A 16155-nucleotide genomic window follows, 5' to 3' on the forward strand; every position below is an offset into this window, starting at 1 on the left:
AACTATTGCCCCCCACTACCCCACCAATCTGAACTGTGGCCAAAGGTCAAGCTGTCAAACCATGTCAGAGAATGTAATTTTACTCCATATATGCTTTCTGCGCTATCTGTCCATTAGCCTTGTTCCTCTCCATTAGACCACAACAACAGAGCAAGGAGACGCAGTTGCTATGCTGAGCATTAGTTCTTGATGTGAGCTACTACCACCCATTATCAATTTCCTTCTCCCCACACTATTACACCACAATATTAACAATGACATAAGTAAGATATACCACATTTCCTAGGTTGAAGTCAATATGCATCACGGTAGCTCAGCTTATTCTTCGCATCTTTAAATTAATTAATCATTATCACACTATACATTAAGCAATGTTTGAATGTTTAAATGCTAAAATATTTTTTACATTGAGGTATCACAAATAAAGTACGTTTAATTTTTAACTGCACACTTTAAGTAACCTCCTATTTACGAATAATGATAAAAAAAATTGAAATATTAGGATTGAGCATCTAATATTAATGCTCAAAAATACAAGGCCTGACATACAATGCCCATGGTCTATGTTTAGCAAATGTGAATTTGAGACCAACCAGCCCAGAGTTTTGTGAATAATGCTCAGTGTCAGAATATCAGCACATATTGAAATGGAGAAATTACATCCTTGCTTGTGGTTTAAAGCAAAAGTCCAATGAATCAAATTTTATTTTTGCTAGAATATGTTTTGTGCAGAGATTTGCAAGTCCATTTAAAGCACTGTACCACTGCATTATCTTTTTGTATACAGAAACACAAACAATTACATCTGGATAGTTTTTCGAATGGATAGAAATAAAATAGCCATTTATAGTATGGATCAGAGTTTAGGGAATATCCAATCGCATTTTATGTCTGTGGCTAAACTATGTTCAATTTTTGTATTGATAGTCTTTTAACAGAATACCAAAGAAGTGTGTACACAATCAATAGTTTCAGGACCATGTTCCGCTTTTAAAACTATCTGGGTGTAATGAATTTAGTTTCTGAGATGATCAAATGTCAAAAAATGCAAAACGTAATGGAATGCTTTGTTATTTATAATATCAATAATTTGCAAGACTTAGAAGTAGCAGTGGATAATATGCAGAAAGAGAGATTTATCACAGGTTAATGATATCAAGCATGGCTCCTGGAAAATAAGGAACACATTTTAAATCAATACACGATTAAAGTGTTATAGGATATGAGAATTAGTGATTCAGTGAATTAATATGAATGCTGCTAAAATCTACATGCAACATAAAAGTCATAAGCTCAGATATCTATAGGGCTGACACAGATATTCATATTTGTGAGACTGATGAATTGAGTATCATTACAATGGCTATAGCAAGCTACCGTTTTTAGAGCAATTTAGTTTCAGGTATATATTGTATACATGACTATTTCTCTGCATCTGTCACTTGAGAGAAAAAAAGTGTTTTTTATGTTGAAATAAAAAAAAATCAACACACGTAGGTAAAATCATACTATAGATAAATAAAGTCTTGCACTTTGTAATTTTATTAGATTTACTTAAACAGTGAAACACACTGTAGACCACTGTGTTGGAACATGTGTATCTTTCTCATTTGTCCAGCTGTAAGACAACCTCTAAAACAAGAACAGTGACTGTGATTGGAAACAAGGCATTATTCAGAATGCACAATTCCAAAAGAAGCACTAACCCTATTATGCCTCAAAGATGTAAAAAAAAAAAAGATTGTTAAATAATGTTCACCTCTTACTCTGCCCCATCCTTTACTTTGGACTTTTGTCTTTGCCACTAATATTCTCTTGAAAAGAGTACTTTAAAATTGGATCACTGACATAATATCGACGTCACAAATATCGAGATACACAAATATCGAGTCAAAAATATCGATTGACAAAATATCGACTCCCTATCTTCAAACAGGTAAGTACCAAAATATCGACTCCAAAATATCGACTTACAAAAATATAGACTGTCAAAATATCGATTTTTTTAAATGTCTTAAAATTAAGTTAAAACTAATATAGTAATAAATATATTTAATATAAACTTAGAAATATTTAATAAAAAATTTAATTTTAATAAATAATTAAAAAAATTATATCACCAAAAATTACACACATATATATATATATATATATATATATATATATATATATATATATATATATATATATATAAACATATTATTAAATAAACATATATAACATTTTTAGCGTAGCATAGAAAATGGTTAAAATTTATTGTTACAACTATAGTGAGTTCAACATTAGCAAAAGTGTTGGATAGCGTAGAGGTAAAATTTACTATTTCCACTCCAGTGGGTGCAACAGTAGGGAAAGCGCTGGATAGCGTAGGGGTTAAAATTACTATTCCCACTCCAGGGATGTATGACGTTACAACGCATACTTTTACAACGCCTACCATTACAACAAAACTTTTACAACGCAAAAACTTTTACAACGCATACATTTACAACGCAAGATTTTACAACGAATATACCTTTACAACGCATATCATTACAACGTAAGTATTGGTAAGTATATAATAATTTTTTGAATATAAATTAATAAAAAATATTATAATATAATTTAATTTTATTTAATTTTGTTAAATAAATTTAATTTAAATGTAATTTTACTTTATTTTTACAAAGTACCCCTGTACCCCAAAAACCCAAAACTGTCCCTGAACCCTAAAAATACCCCTTTACCCAAAAACTGAAAACTGACCCTGAACCCTAAAAATACCCCTTTACCCGAAAACTGACCCTGAACCCTAAAAATACCCCTTTACCCCAAAAACTGAAAACTGACCCTAAACCCTAAAAATACCCCTTTACCCAAAAACTGAAAACTGACCCTGAACCCTAAAAATACCCCTTTACCCCAAAAACTGAAAACTGACCCTGAACCCTAAAAATACCCCTTTACACCAAAAACTGAAAACTGACCCTGATCCCTAAAAATACCCCTTTACACCAAAAACTGAAAACTGACCCTGAACCCTAAAAATACCCCTTTACCCAAAAACTGAAAACTGACCCTGAACCCTAAAAATACCCCTTTACCCCAAAAACCTGAAAACTGACCCTGAACCCTAAAAATACCCCTTTACCCAAAAACTGAAAACTGACCCTGAACCCTAAAAATACCCCTTTACCCAAAAACTGAAAACTGACCCTGAACCCTAAAAATACCCCTTTACCCCAAAAACTGAAAACTGACCCTGAACCCTAAAAATACCCCTTTACCCCAAAAACTGAAAACTGACCCTGAACCCTAAAAATACCCCTTTACCCAAAAACTGAAAACTGACCCTGAACCCTAAAAATACCCCTTTACCCAAAAACTGAAAACTGACCCTGAACCCTAAAAATACCCCTTCACCCCATAAACTGAAAACTGACCCTGAACCCTAAAAATACCCCTTTACCCAAAAACTGAAAACTGACCCTGAACCCTAAAAATACCCCTTTACCCAAAATCCCAAACATATAACCTTTTAAAAATAATTATATACTTACCAATACTTACATTGTAATGGTATGCGTTGTAAAGGTATCTGCGTTGTAAAAACATGCTTTGTAAATGTATGCGTTGTAAAAGTTTTTGCGTTTTAAAAGTTTCGTTGTAATGGTAGTGCATAGTAAAAGTTGCGTTGTAAACGTTGCATACCCACTCCAGTGGGTGCAACAGTAGGGAAAGTGTTGGATAGCGTATGGGTTAAAATTACTATTCCAACTTCAGAGAGTGCAATAGTAGGGAAAGTAAATACTTCACAAATAGATATAAATAACATAAATAGTAATACCATTTACAAAGAATTAAAATATTTAAAAAGTGTATAAAAAATATTAAATATTTATTTATAAATACAAAATAAAATTATTTAATTATAAAAATTGCCTACTCATACTAATTAATTACCTATTAACAATAAATTAATTTACAATTTAAAAATTAATAAATTAATTTTAATTACCAATTATATTTTAATTAATTACCTATTAAAAATGAATTAACAATTAATTCAAAATACACACCAATAATTTAAATGACATATTTAATTAATGAGAATTAAATTTTTTCCCACCCTATTCCCCTACAAACCCACAACCCGCTACAGAAATTAAATGAATGAAATTAACATATTTATCAATTAATCAATTAAAATTATTTACCAATCATATTTTTATTAATTACCAATTATTATTTAATTAACAATGTATTCCAAATAAATAGGAATAAATAAATTAACATATTTATTTATTTTATTTTAGGTATTTGTAGAGCGCAACTGATACCTTGCAGGCTTCCTGGCGCTAGAGAATACTCTACTGAAGGAAAAGAATGAAGAAAACCGAGGTGTCTGTCAGGCAGGCAGAGAATTTTAGGGGAATAGCCAGGTCTTAATGCGCTTCCTGAATGGAAGAAGATGAGGGATCTGGCGAATATCCGAGGGCAGACTATTCCATAACTTGGCCGCTGCGACCCTGAAGGACCTGCCCCCAGTTCTGGCTTTGTAGAATCTAGGCACTTTTACCAGGCGAGCAGATGAGGATCGTAAGTCTCTAGTGGGGGTGTACCACTGAAACAGAGCTTGCAAAGGTTTGGGCCCAAGTCCATGCAGAGCCTTAAAGACAATGCAGAGGGACTTGAATGCCACACGCTGCTTTAAGGGGAGCCAACGTAGCTCGGCCAGGGCCGCAGAGGCCGAGGACCTCCTCGTCCATCCAAGAGCCAGCTTAGCGGCGGCAGATTGAATTCTTTGGAGTCGGTCCACCAGCGTGACTGGAGACTCGAGGAGCAGGGCGTTACAGTAGTCAAGGCGACTAAGTATTGTACACCTGACTATTGACGCCCGAGCCTGTGCAGGGAGGAGTGGCATGATTTTACGCAGGGACCGTAACAAGGCAGTACAAATCCCCACTGTTTTTGCCACCTGGGTTTCCAAACTCAACTTATTATTGAGCATGGCTCCCAGGTTGCGAACCGAGGAGATTGGTGGAGGTTTAGCTACCGTGTCTGGAGGCCAGAAATCACATGGAAACTGGCGGGGTGAACCAGTGCCGGCACAAAACAAAACCTCTGTTTTGGAGGCGTTAAATTGGAGGGAATTTCTGTGAAGCCACCCAGCCGTCTCTCTTAAACAGTCATGGAAGGAGGTAAGAGGAGTGGAATCTTCTCCTTCCCACGAGAGGATGAGCTGTGTGTCATCAGCGTAGTTGACCGTTTTTATCCCGAAGGACTTAATTAACGTGATCAGCGGGCAAAGGTACACGTTAAAAAGAATGGGGCTGATGGAGGAGCCCTGAGGAACTCCCTGAGGTACCGCTGTGAAGGTAGATTGAAATGGGGGGAGGGAGACAGCCTGTCTCCTGTCCCGCAGATAGGAGTGGAACCAAAGCAGCGCTGTGCCGTCCACCCCTGCCTCCCTTAGTCTCCGCAGCAGCGTACCATGGTTGACCGTATCGAATGCGGCAGACAGGTCCAGCAGTATCAATGCTACTGGCTGGCCCCTGTCTGCCCGCACGCAAAGGTCCTCCATGGCTGTCAAGACTGCTTTTTCAGTGCCGTGTGCGGGACGGAATCCGAATTGGTGATCGTCTAAAAAGTTGTTCTGTTCTAAGTGGATGGAAAGACAAGAACTGACCCATCGTTCAGCGATTTTCGCCGGGAATGGTAATAAGGAGATGGGTCGATAGTTTGATAGACAATCAGAACTGAGGGAGGGTTTTTTAAGGAGAGGCGTAACAAGCGCCTGTTTCCACAGGGTTGGGACATAACCACTGAGCAACGACTGGTTGCATATTTGGTGCAAGATCCCAAAAAGCTCCGCTCCAAAACTTTTCCAAATTTTTGGAGGCAGGGGGTCGAGCGGGGAACCCGAAGTAATTCCAAGCGCCAGTCTTTCAAACTCGGGGACCGGGATAGGAGGAAAATCCCGTAATCTGGCCGTCGGGGCGGAGCCTGGAGATGTCACGTCAGGAGAACAGGTGCTGGGTTCCTGAGTGTTTGATGCTCCCAGAGAGGAAGGGATTTCCAGGTTATGAATAATGGTGTTAATCTTGTTAGTAAAGAAGGCTGCGAGGTTATCACAGAGGGCTTGGGTAGGGAGCTGCAAAGGAGTAACACAGTCAGGATGGGTTAAGTTTTTAAGTATCTGAAAGATACTTTTTGAACTGTTGTTGGCATTGGTGATGGTGGAGCAGTAATAGTTGGCTTTGTTACGGGCAATGGCAGTTTTGTACGCCCGGAGGTTATCTTTCCAAAGAGATTTGTTGGTATCAGAGTAATCTTGCCTCCATCTTCTCTCTGCCTGTCTGCAGGCAAGTTTGAGTGCTCTCAAAGCGTCGTCGAACCATGGGGCAGGTGCTCGTCTCTTTGGTTTGCCCCTCTTCGGAGGCACCAGGCGATCAGCGGTGTTGGAAATCCTAGTGCAGAAGGATAGATAATTGTCCTCTACCGACTGAACGCTAGAAAAACTGTCTTCCACCTCAAAAACCGGACCGATCAGTCTAGATTTATCCAGGAGTTTCCAGTTTCTGTACAGGAAATCGGGGCCAGAACTGAGATCCGATCTGCTGGCAGCTATGTAGAATTTAATGAGCGCATGGTCAGTCCAGCACATAGGCAGAATGTCGCTCAAAAATACTAGATGGGGAGTGGAGAAGATTAGATCAAGCTGGTGTCCTGCAGAATGTGTAGGTTTATTGACCAGCTGAAAAAGTCCCATACCTTCACAAGAGAGTAGAAGATTGTTAAGAGCGGAGTCCAAGCTGCCATTGGGCCATAGGTTAAAATCGCCGAAAACAATCAACTTGTTGTGAGAGGTAGCCATGTTAGTAAGGGTGGTGAGAAGCGACTGCTGCTGGGTAAGGTTGAAAGCTCCCGGTGGGCGATAACAAATCACCGCCGAGAAAGTTGATCCAGAGTGGCAGTTGATTAAGAGTCCAAGTATTTCCGTGCCGGCCACTGGATCCATGTCTAGGGTTTTTATGGTCCAAGAGGCTCGGTAGATTATACCGACTCCACCACCCCGGCCCTTAGGTCTAGGGAGGTGCAGAATTTTAAAGTCTGGAGGACAGGCCCCATCCAACTCTATATTACAGTCGGAGTGGGTCCAGGTCTCTGTCAGGAATAGGACGTCAAGATGGTGATTGTCGATGAGCTGGGAGATTTCAATAGCATGTTTGGGTAAAGACCTAACATTCAGCAGACCACCCGACAGTAGACCTTTGCAGGCAAAATCCTGCAGAGGATAGGCAGTTTCAGCGAAGGACAGATGACCTTCATGGGCATAGTCTCTGAGACGGATTAAAGACTCGCGCGCCAGGTGCGCGGGGCCAGAAGTATGTAGGAGGACTGGAACCTCAGAGGTTGCTCCGGGCGCTGCCGAGGCGCGGACGAGCGCAGACGAGCTTGCCTTATGCGCGCCATCGGTGCGCAATCGTCGCGCCCGCTGCGCTCGTCCGCTGCGCTTCCGGCTGGTGCTCATGTTTGTAGAAGGAGGGAGGAGGGGGGCGTGGCCACCCGAGGGGGGCGTGACCCTCGAGCAGGGAATGGCGGCAAGACTCTGGAACGGGCAGAAACAGCAAGCGTTCTGCTATCCTGCGCCGACCTGGTGAGGAGCGAGCCAATGTGCAAAAGAGCTTTTTTGAATGAGCATAGTATGGTTAAAAACACAGTTCCAAATCACAGGTTTTAAAAACAATTAGCTCCCGGCTTCTTTGCCTCAGGAGTATTCAGCGGGTAGTGGGAGCGGCGCTTGCAGTCAGCGCGTATTTATAGCGTCCTTGCGAGGGGGGCGTGGCCACCCGAGGGGGGCGCGACCCTCGAGCAGGGAATGGCGGCAAGACTCTGGACCGGGCAGAAACAGCAAGCGTTCTGCTATCCTGCGCCGACCTGGTGAGGAGCGAGCCAATGTGCAAAAGAGCTTTTTTAAATGAGCATAGTATGGTTAAAAACACAGTTCCAAATCACAGGTTTTAAAAACAATTAGCTCCCGGCTTCTTTGCCTCAGGAGTATTCAGCGGGTAGTGGGAGAATATTTAATTAATTATAATTAAATTACTTCCCACCCTATTCCCCTATAAACCCACAACCCGCTGTGAGTCATTATCGCAGCACAACTGACCAGACCAGACCAGAGACCTACCTGACAGCGCCGGACAGTGCCTGAACGAGGGAGTGCGGACCAGCCAGCAACACCGGATTCCCGCCACCAGTCGCGCCGCCGCCTTGGGACTACGTTTCCCATCAGGCTCAGCGGCGGCGCGTTCCCCGACGCGGCAAAAGCGCCGGGAGGGGCAATACAAATCTGTGAGCCCTCGGTGGAGCGGGGGGAGTCATTATCGCAGCACAACTGACCAGACCAGACCAGAGACCTACCTGACAGCGCCGGACAGTGCCTGAACGAGGGAGTGCGGACCAGCCAGCAACACCGGATTCCCGCCACCAGTCGCGCCGCCGCCTTGGGACTATGTTTCCCATCAGGCTCAGCGGCGGCGCGTTCCCCGACGCGGCAAAAGCGCCGGGAGGGGCAATACAAATCTGTGAGCCCTCGGTGGAGTGGGGGGGAGTCATTATCGCAGCACAACTGACCAGACCAGACCAGAGACCTACCTGACAGCGCCGGACAGTGCCTGAACGAGGGAGTGCGGACCAGCCAGCAACACCGGATTCCCGCCACCAGTCGCGCCGCCGCCTTGGGACTACGTTTCCCATCAGGCTCAGCGGCGGCGCGTTCCCCGACGCGGCAAAAGCGCCGGGAGGGGCAATACAAATCTGTGAGCCCTCGGTGGAGCGGGGGGGAGTCATTATCGCAGCACAACTGACCAGACCAGACCAGAGACCTACCTGACAGCGCCGGACAGTGCCTGAACGAGGGAGTGCGGACCAGCCAGCAACACCGGATTCCCGCCACCAGTCGCGCCGCCGCCTTGGGACTACGTTTCCCATCAGGCTCAGCGGCGGCGCGTTCCCCGACGCGGCAAAAGCGCCGGGAGGGGCAATACAAATCTGTGAGCCCTCAGCGTCGCGGGACGCGAGCGGGACGCCCGGGGCTAAGCCCGGGCAAAGGGCGGGCCCTCTGAGGCCCTCCGAGGCACGAGAAGGCCGGGTAACGCTATCCCTGGATACCTAGCGGGTGGATTCCAAGGTACTGTGTCCCTGCATGATATTTGGTACACCTAACTGTGTAGAGGATATCCATTGTTATTATATTGCTGCCGCATGGATTGATTACTACATCTTGTTACTGTTAATCATTGATTATTCGCCTAAGTTTAGTTTTAGGGAAACCCTTCAGTGTTATAGTCCTGAGTATGGGGAAAAAACTGGTACCTGCCCCAGTGGATACCGTGAATACTTTAGACTCGTATCTCGTCCAAGTTGTCAGCAGCATTAACACCAAGCGAAGGCAATCTCTGGGCTTAAGTCAATCACCGGTCTTGCCTATAGATAGCCCATCAATAAGTGCAGCAAGCACAGTAATGTCAGACTCATTGCTGGATAATCCTCCGCTTATTCTAGCTGATTCTCAGTCCTCAGATCAATATATTGAGCCTACCGATGACCCGGAGCATTTGACCGGAAGGACTGATTTAATAGATCTATCAGATAATATCTTTATCGATCCAAATAGCCAGATCGCTTCTTTGGATGAAGATCAACAATCCCCGCAGCCAGAAACACGCGCGGTTAGAGCGTGCAGAAAACCTACTGCGAAACGAGGGGGAAAACAATTAGGTCGGAAAAAACCTGCCACCCCTCCGGCTAGACGGACGGGCAAATACACTGACATTAATGCAGATACCGAGTCGAAATGCATTTTTGATGAAGATCTCCTCAGTAGGTTCCAAGACATGATAGATATTAAAATCAAGGCTATAATTAAACCATTGATTGGGAAAGTGGACAAGCTAACTGCCGAAGTGAGGAAGTTAAGTGGGGCGAATAGCGCTTTGGCCAAGGAGGTAGAGAACCTATCTTCACTTGTTACAGATCTTACAGCGACGGATGAGGAGGACGCCCCCCATGAAACTAACCTACAGCCCACTCAGCCCACCCAACAAGGACTGATATCTTCTCCCTCAGTGCAATTATTACCCGCTATGGATCCGAATGTTGAAACTGGCATTTCCCACACCAATGTAACCGCCGCTATAGCGGTAGCGCATCAAGAGACTGCCTCAGTAGATTTTATTGCAGAAGCCTTACCGGTAGTCTTGGTGTTGGCGAATGTTCCAGTCCTACCACAAGATAAATCTGAGTCTAATCAGGGTTTAAAAGACAAAGTCGTACATTGGCTCTCAAATAATATGCATATGGCCCAAGAAGGGTTTGATAAATTGGTTGGGAATATAGTCTTGACTAGAAGGGTACCCTGGATTGGCAGTAAGCCTAAAAAGTTTAATGGCGATTGTGTTATTTTAAATTTTGCTAACGCCGAAGTTCTCCCGGATATTCTGAATAATGTGTTCCCACCACAACGCCGTAGTGGTTCTATTATTCCACTGACTCTTAAGTTTTTTTATGATGAAATCCAGTCTGTGAACACCTTTAGGCAACACAAGCCTACCAACATCAGTAGTTGGGGGAGGGACACTAGATCGCGACATCCAACTGATTGGTTACAGCCACTTGCACATCGGGACATTGGAAGTTCTGGTTATCCGTATGAGCAAAACAGTCAGTTTGGCCACCCGTATGAGCATAGAACAAACGGGTGGGGGCAAGGTCCCTTGGGATATGACCACAGCGCGTGGGGTTTAAGGCCTACACGCTGGCAGAGATCGAATCCATTTTTGACCCATCCGAATACCCCACACTCCATCTGGAATCCAGTTCAAAATGGTCAATTTCAGCCAGCCATGCCATCTGTGTGGGGATTTACCACAGGTAATAGATATGGCCCCCTCTCCGACCTAAACACCTGCGACTGACTTGTAACAGGAGTCGACCGGGAACGTGTGGGGTCGAGCATCCCAAAAGCCAGTAGTGGCGGCTTTAATAGTGATGATCACTCCAGTTCTCTATTGTCAAAAGCAGTGGTCGAGCCACATCTATCTACCAATTCTATCCAGAAATCAACTCCATCTGGGTCTGTGATCTGTGAAATATCAGGTGTTATCGGAGAGGATGTACAGTGGCTCGGTCAAGGTGACTCTGGAGAGGCACTACCTCCGCAAGATATACCAGAAGGAGCCTCAGAGGGTGGAAATGAGCCAAATGCTATCACCGATTCATGTAAAATTATAAGCTGGAACGTAGCAGGTTTAAACGCCAAAAACCAGGACCCTGTCTGGCGGAGCTTCATTTCAAAACATCATATCATTGCTCTGCAAGAAACGTGGGTCACATCCAGTAATATCTGGTGGGATGGGTTTACCAGCTTCACAAGACCCGCAGTCCCTAGCAGAATGGGTAGGGCTAAAGGGGGTTTGGCGCTCTTTTTTTCTTTGGATCTAAAAGGTAGCTATAGGCAGATCACCTCTGATTCAGATAACATCTTAATAGTGGAAAGGGTGATTAGCAAAACTAGTAGCACTCTATATGTAAATTTTTACAATTCCGGGAATAGCGATTTCGGTGGCCGTAACATTGCCAGTCTGGACAGTATTTTAAACAAAATTTCACAGAATATCTTACTTGCTTTTGAGTTAATCTTACTAGGTGATTTTAATATTCATTTATGTAACTTAGATTGTAAGGGATTAGATGTTGATGAAGTGGATGATGCGGCCCCAGTGGGACCTCATTTTGAACTTTCTGTAGAGGGGCAAGAGCTTGAAGACCTACTTGCAACCCATAATCTTCTTGAACCCGACTATGGCCTGAGAATGCCAACTTTTATCGGCGGTCACCATGGAACGGTGATAGACTATATTTTTGTCTCACTAGGTATCTTGAATCGGACCACTGCGTACCGCACAGTAGTAACCCATCATAGCGATCATAATCCAGTATTACTGGAAGTGGCCTGGGGAGATCAGATGGGTGCATCACCATCAACTGCTAAAGCCTCACATCCCTTGAGGACCACTGATCAGGACAGAAGAGTGAAGTGGGCAAAAGTGATTCCGGACAACTTCTATAAAAAATGTCTCCCTAAAATCAAAGATCAGGTTGAGTTGTGTCAAAATCCGGATACACAAGGGAAACAGATTGTAGCAGCCTTTGAGGAGATATGTGCCCAGGTCTCTAGGGATCTTTTAGCCAAACCTATTCAGGGGCCCCAAGGACACAAGCGATGGTTCGATTCAGCATGCTCAAAGGCCCATAGAGATCTGATGAGGGCCTTAAAAACTGTACCGAGGGCAACAGATGACATTGTGAGGCTAAGGAAAATTTATAAGACAGCCATAAAGAACTGCAAAGAATCAATTAAACGTGAAACATGGGAAAATCTCCTATCAGCGGCAGTGCTGAAGGACAGTAGGAGATTTTGGGAGATCATTAAGCAGCCCCTATTCTCCGAGGACAGTAATGCAACCATGGATTGCGTGATTCCTGATGATAAATGGCTGTCTTTCTTCAAGAAAGTATATGGGGGTGATGAAGCAGATGAGAGTACCAATATTGGTTTAGTACCCACTGGGCCTGCACATCCTATTGTTTTTAACACTCAAGAAGTGGAGAAAGCACTTAAGGCAACTACCAAACACAAGGCACCTGGACCAGATGGAGTCCCGGCAGACTTTTTTATGCACTCCCCTAAATTGTGGTCGAATGTTTTGTGTAATGTGTTTAACGCAGTAAACGACAATTCAGCTCCCGCATCCTGGGCAATATCGACTATCGTCCTCATTTTTAAAAACAAGGGTCAGCGGGACGATCCAGCATTTTATAGACCCATTTCACTTTTGGACTCAACCGTAAAAATTTTGGGGAGGGTCCTTTTATATAGATTAAAGGAGAATGTTGAGGGCTGTGGGGGGCTGTCTGAACTACAATACGGTTTCAGGGAAAGAAAAGGCACTATAGAGCAATGTATAAACCTGCACTTACTCATTTCTAAGTATACGGTGGCCAAGGAGGGTTCTGTCTTTCTAGCTTTTATGGACCTCTCCTCGGCTTTCGACCTCGTCAATAGGTCCAAACTATGGTCAAGCTTACTGGAGTTGGGTATTGACGAAGCTCTGGTCACGTTTATGGCCACTTTGCACCAGGAGCTTTTTGCAGCTGTGCGAGTGTCTAACAACGGCAGGTGTACCCCTTCTTTTAAATCTTTAAAAGGGGTACGGCAAGGCTGTATCTTGGCCCCCACGCTCTTTACTATCTATATCAACGGCCTGGGGGCATTCCTGCGAGGCAGGGGCATGGATGTTCCGCGTGCAGGAGATGTCCAAATTCCGGCACTCCTGTACGCGGATGATGCCGTGTTGATTGCCCGCACTGGCATTGGGCTCCAGGTGCTTTTAAATGCCTTTGGCTCCTTTATGGAGAATTTGGACCTCAAGGTTAACGTGTCCAAATCCCATACAATGATCATGGGCCGTGATCGTGCCAAAAAAAGTCATAAATCATTTTTTTGCAGTGGGGTCCCAGTCTCCAAGGTTACTACATTCCCCTACTTGGGCGTTTTGTTTGATCACAAAGGGATGTGGGGCCCGCAGATAAGTGCAAAACGATTGGCGGTTACAAGATCTGCCTCAGCGCTCTTAGGTTTTGCGGGCAAGCTGGGAGCTAGGCCCATGGAAGCATTGTTGAAAATTTACAAGTGTAAACCTGTGGCCATTGCTCTATATGGGTCCCCTTTGTGGGGATATGTAAATCTTGACCCCATTCAGAGAGCTGAAAATAGATTTATTAGATCTCTCCTATCTGTCCCCCAGTCGACCCCAACCTATTCAATCCATAAGGAGGTGGGCCTACCGTATTTGTCAGACATATTGAGCCTAGCACCCTTGACCTTATGGTTGAAAATGTGGCTAAATGAAGATCTCCCATTGAATCATATGATTTTGAAGGATGTCCAATTATTGGACAAACATAGTAAAATCCCATGGCTGGACTACCTGATTAAATCATTTACGGACTTGGGTCGCCCAGAACTTTTTTTTCAGCCCAGAAAAAATCAGGGTTCAAGACATAGGCCACATAAAGAAGCTATTTTATGAAAGGAAAGAAGCATGCCGCGAGGTAGTTGAACTGCAGAAACCAGCAGTTAGGGCTCACTACCTTCTGGTAAGTGTACCCCATCTTGCACCTTATCTTAGTTTCGTCACAATCCCTTATCATAGGTTCCTTTTAATTAAATTTAGGTTTAACCTTTTACATTTTCACCTTGGTTCTTTTAACTGCTGGCAGAAGCCAGAACAAGCCGCCCCTTGCAGTTGTGATAATTTTTCTGTGCAGGACACATTGCATTTTGTCATGTTTTGTAGTAAGTTTCATGAGCAGAGGAAAAAATATTTGCTCCCCATTTTGAAAGAAGCAGGGTTCACACAGGTGCGCCCTGCACTGCTCTATTTACAGCTTTTGACAAATCCCCGCACCACCTTTAGTATTGCAAAATTTTTAGTGGCAGCTACAAGGGTAAAAGCTGCTGGCCAAACTCTTTCTTAAAAAAATGTTCCTTAAATGGGATAAGATGCATCTTTTTATATTGTACTTTGTAAAATTTTGTATATAGTATTTATAATGTGTTTTTAAGCTTGATGCTTTTTAGGAATAACTGGAAGGCTTAGTTTGCTTCTCATGTTATGTTTTTGTTTGTTTTGTTTTATTGTTTATTGTTTTCTTTGTATGACTTGGAATAAGTCGAATAAAGATATTCTGACTGACTGACACAACCCGCTACAGAAAATAAATTACTAAAATTAAAATATTTATCAATTAATCAATTATAATTAATTAACAATTATATTTTAATTAATTCCCAATTAATAAATAATTAACAATTAATTCTAAATAAATATCAATAAATAAATTAACATATTTAATTAATTATAATTAAATTACTTCCCACCCTATTCCCCTATAAACCCACAACCCGCTACAGAAAATAAATTACTAAAATTAAAATATTTATTAATTAATCAATTATAATTAATTACCAATTATATTTTAATTAATTACCAATTAATAATTAATTAACAATTAATTCTAAATAAATATCAATAAATTAACATATTTAATTAATTATAATTAAATTACTTCCCACCCTATTCCCCTATAAACCCACAACCCGCTACAGAAAATAAATTACTAAAATTAAAATATTTATCAATTAATCAATTATAATTAATTACCAATTATATTTTAATTAATTACCAATTAATAATTAATTAACAATTAATTCTAAATAAATATCAATAAATAAATTAACATATTTAATTAATTAGAATTAAATTACTTCCCACCCTATTCCCCTATAAATCCACAACCCGCTACAGACTTATATTACACAAAAAATAAAAATTATTATTAACTTACCTTAAATTCGATATTTTTGTTGTCTATATTATGTCTAGTCGATATTATGTCCATTCTATATTTTTGATTCGATATTATGTCCATTCTATTCGATATTAATTTTCTCTAGTCGATATTTTTGTTGTCTATATTATGTCTAGTCGATATTATGTCCATTCTATATTTTTTACTCGATATTCTGTCCAGTCGAAATAAAAGACTCGATATTATGACTGCACACCTTTAAAATTATACTTGATGTCTGACGAAGCAAGGCCTTATTGTTTGGGTTTTTGTGAAATCTCAATAAAAGATTTAAACCATAAAATTATACTTGAGCAAAATTGTCCTCTCACACATTCTTATCACTTTCAATGCACTGAAGGCCTCACATAATTTCTGTTTAGGCCAATCTGAGACAAAGACTTTCTGTATCACTTACCCTTCCATTTCCAATTTGGTCTTTGACCTCTGCCAGAAATGTTGATTCCACTTTCTGTACCTCCATTGTCAGCGGGGATCATGATCTAAAAATCATCTTTCAATTGTCTCCTTCCTTTCTCTCATCATACAATTTCTTTTCAAGTTACTTTTTCTATATATTTTTTTGCCTTTTTAATCCTATCCCCACCCTACTCATTTCAAGAATCAAACATGTTTTGCAAATGTTCCAGTATTGGTTTTGACTACTGTATTTCATTTTGCACGTTTCAATTCCAT

General features: G+C 42.1%; 1 protein-coding gene across 1 annotated transcript in view; it reads right to left on the reverse strand.

The window, feature by feature from the left end:
- Positions 1-16155, reverse strand: part of ABLIM2 (actin binding LIM protein family member 2) — a 797090-nt gene that overhangs the window by 224386 nt on the left and 556549 nt on the right. The gene's annotated exons all lie outside the window — the stretch shown is intronic.

Source organism: Lissotriton helveticus, chromosome 2_2 (assembly GCF_964261635.1).
Source record: "Lissotriton helveticus chromosome 2_2, aLisHel1.1, whole genome shotgun sequence".
Classification (NCBI taxonomy): Eukaryota; Metazoa; Chordata; class Amphibia; order Caudata; family Salamandridae; genus Lissotriton; species Lissotriton helveticus.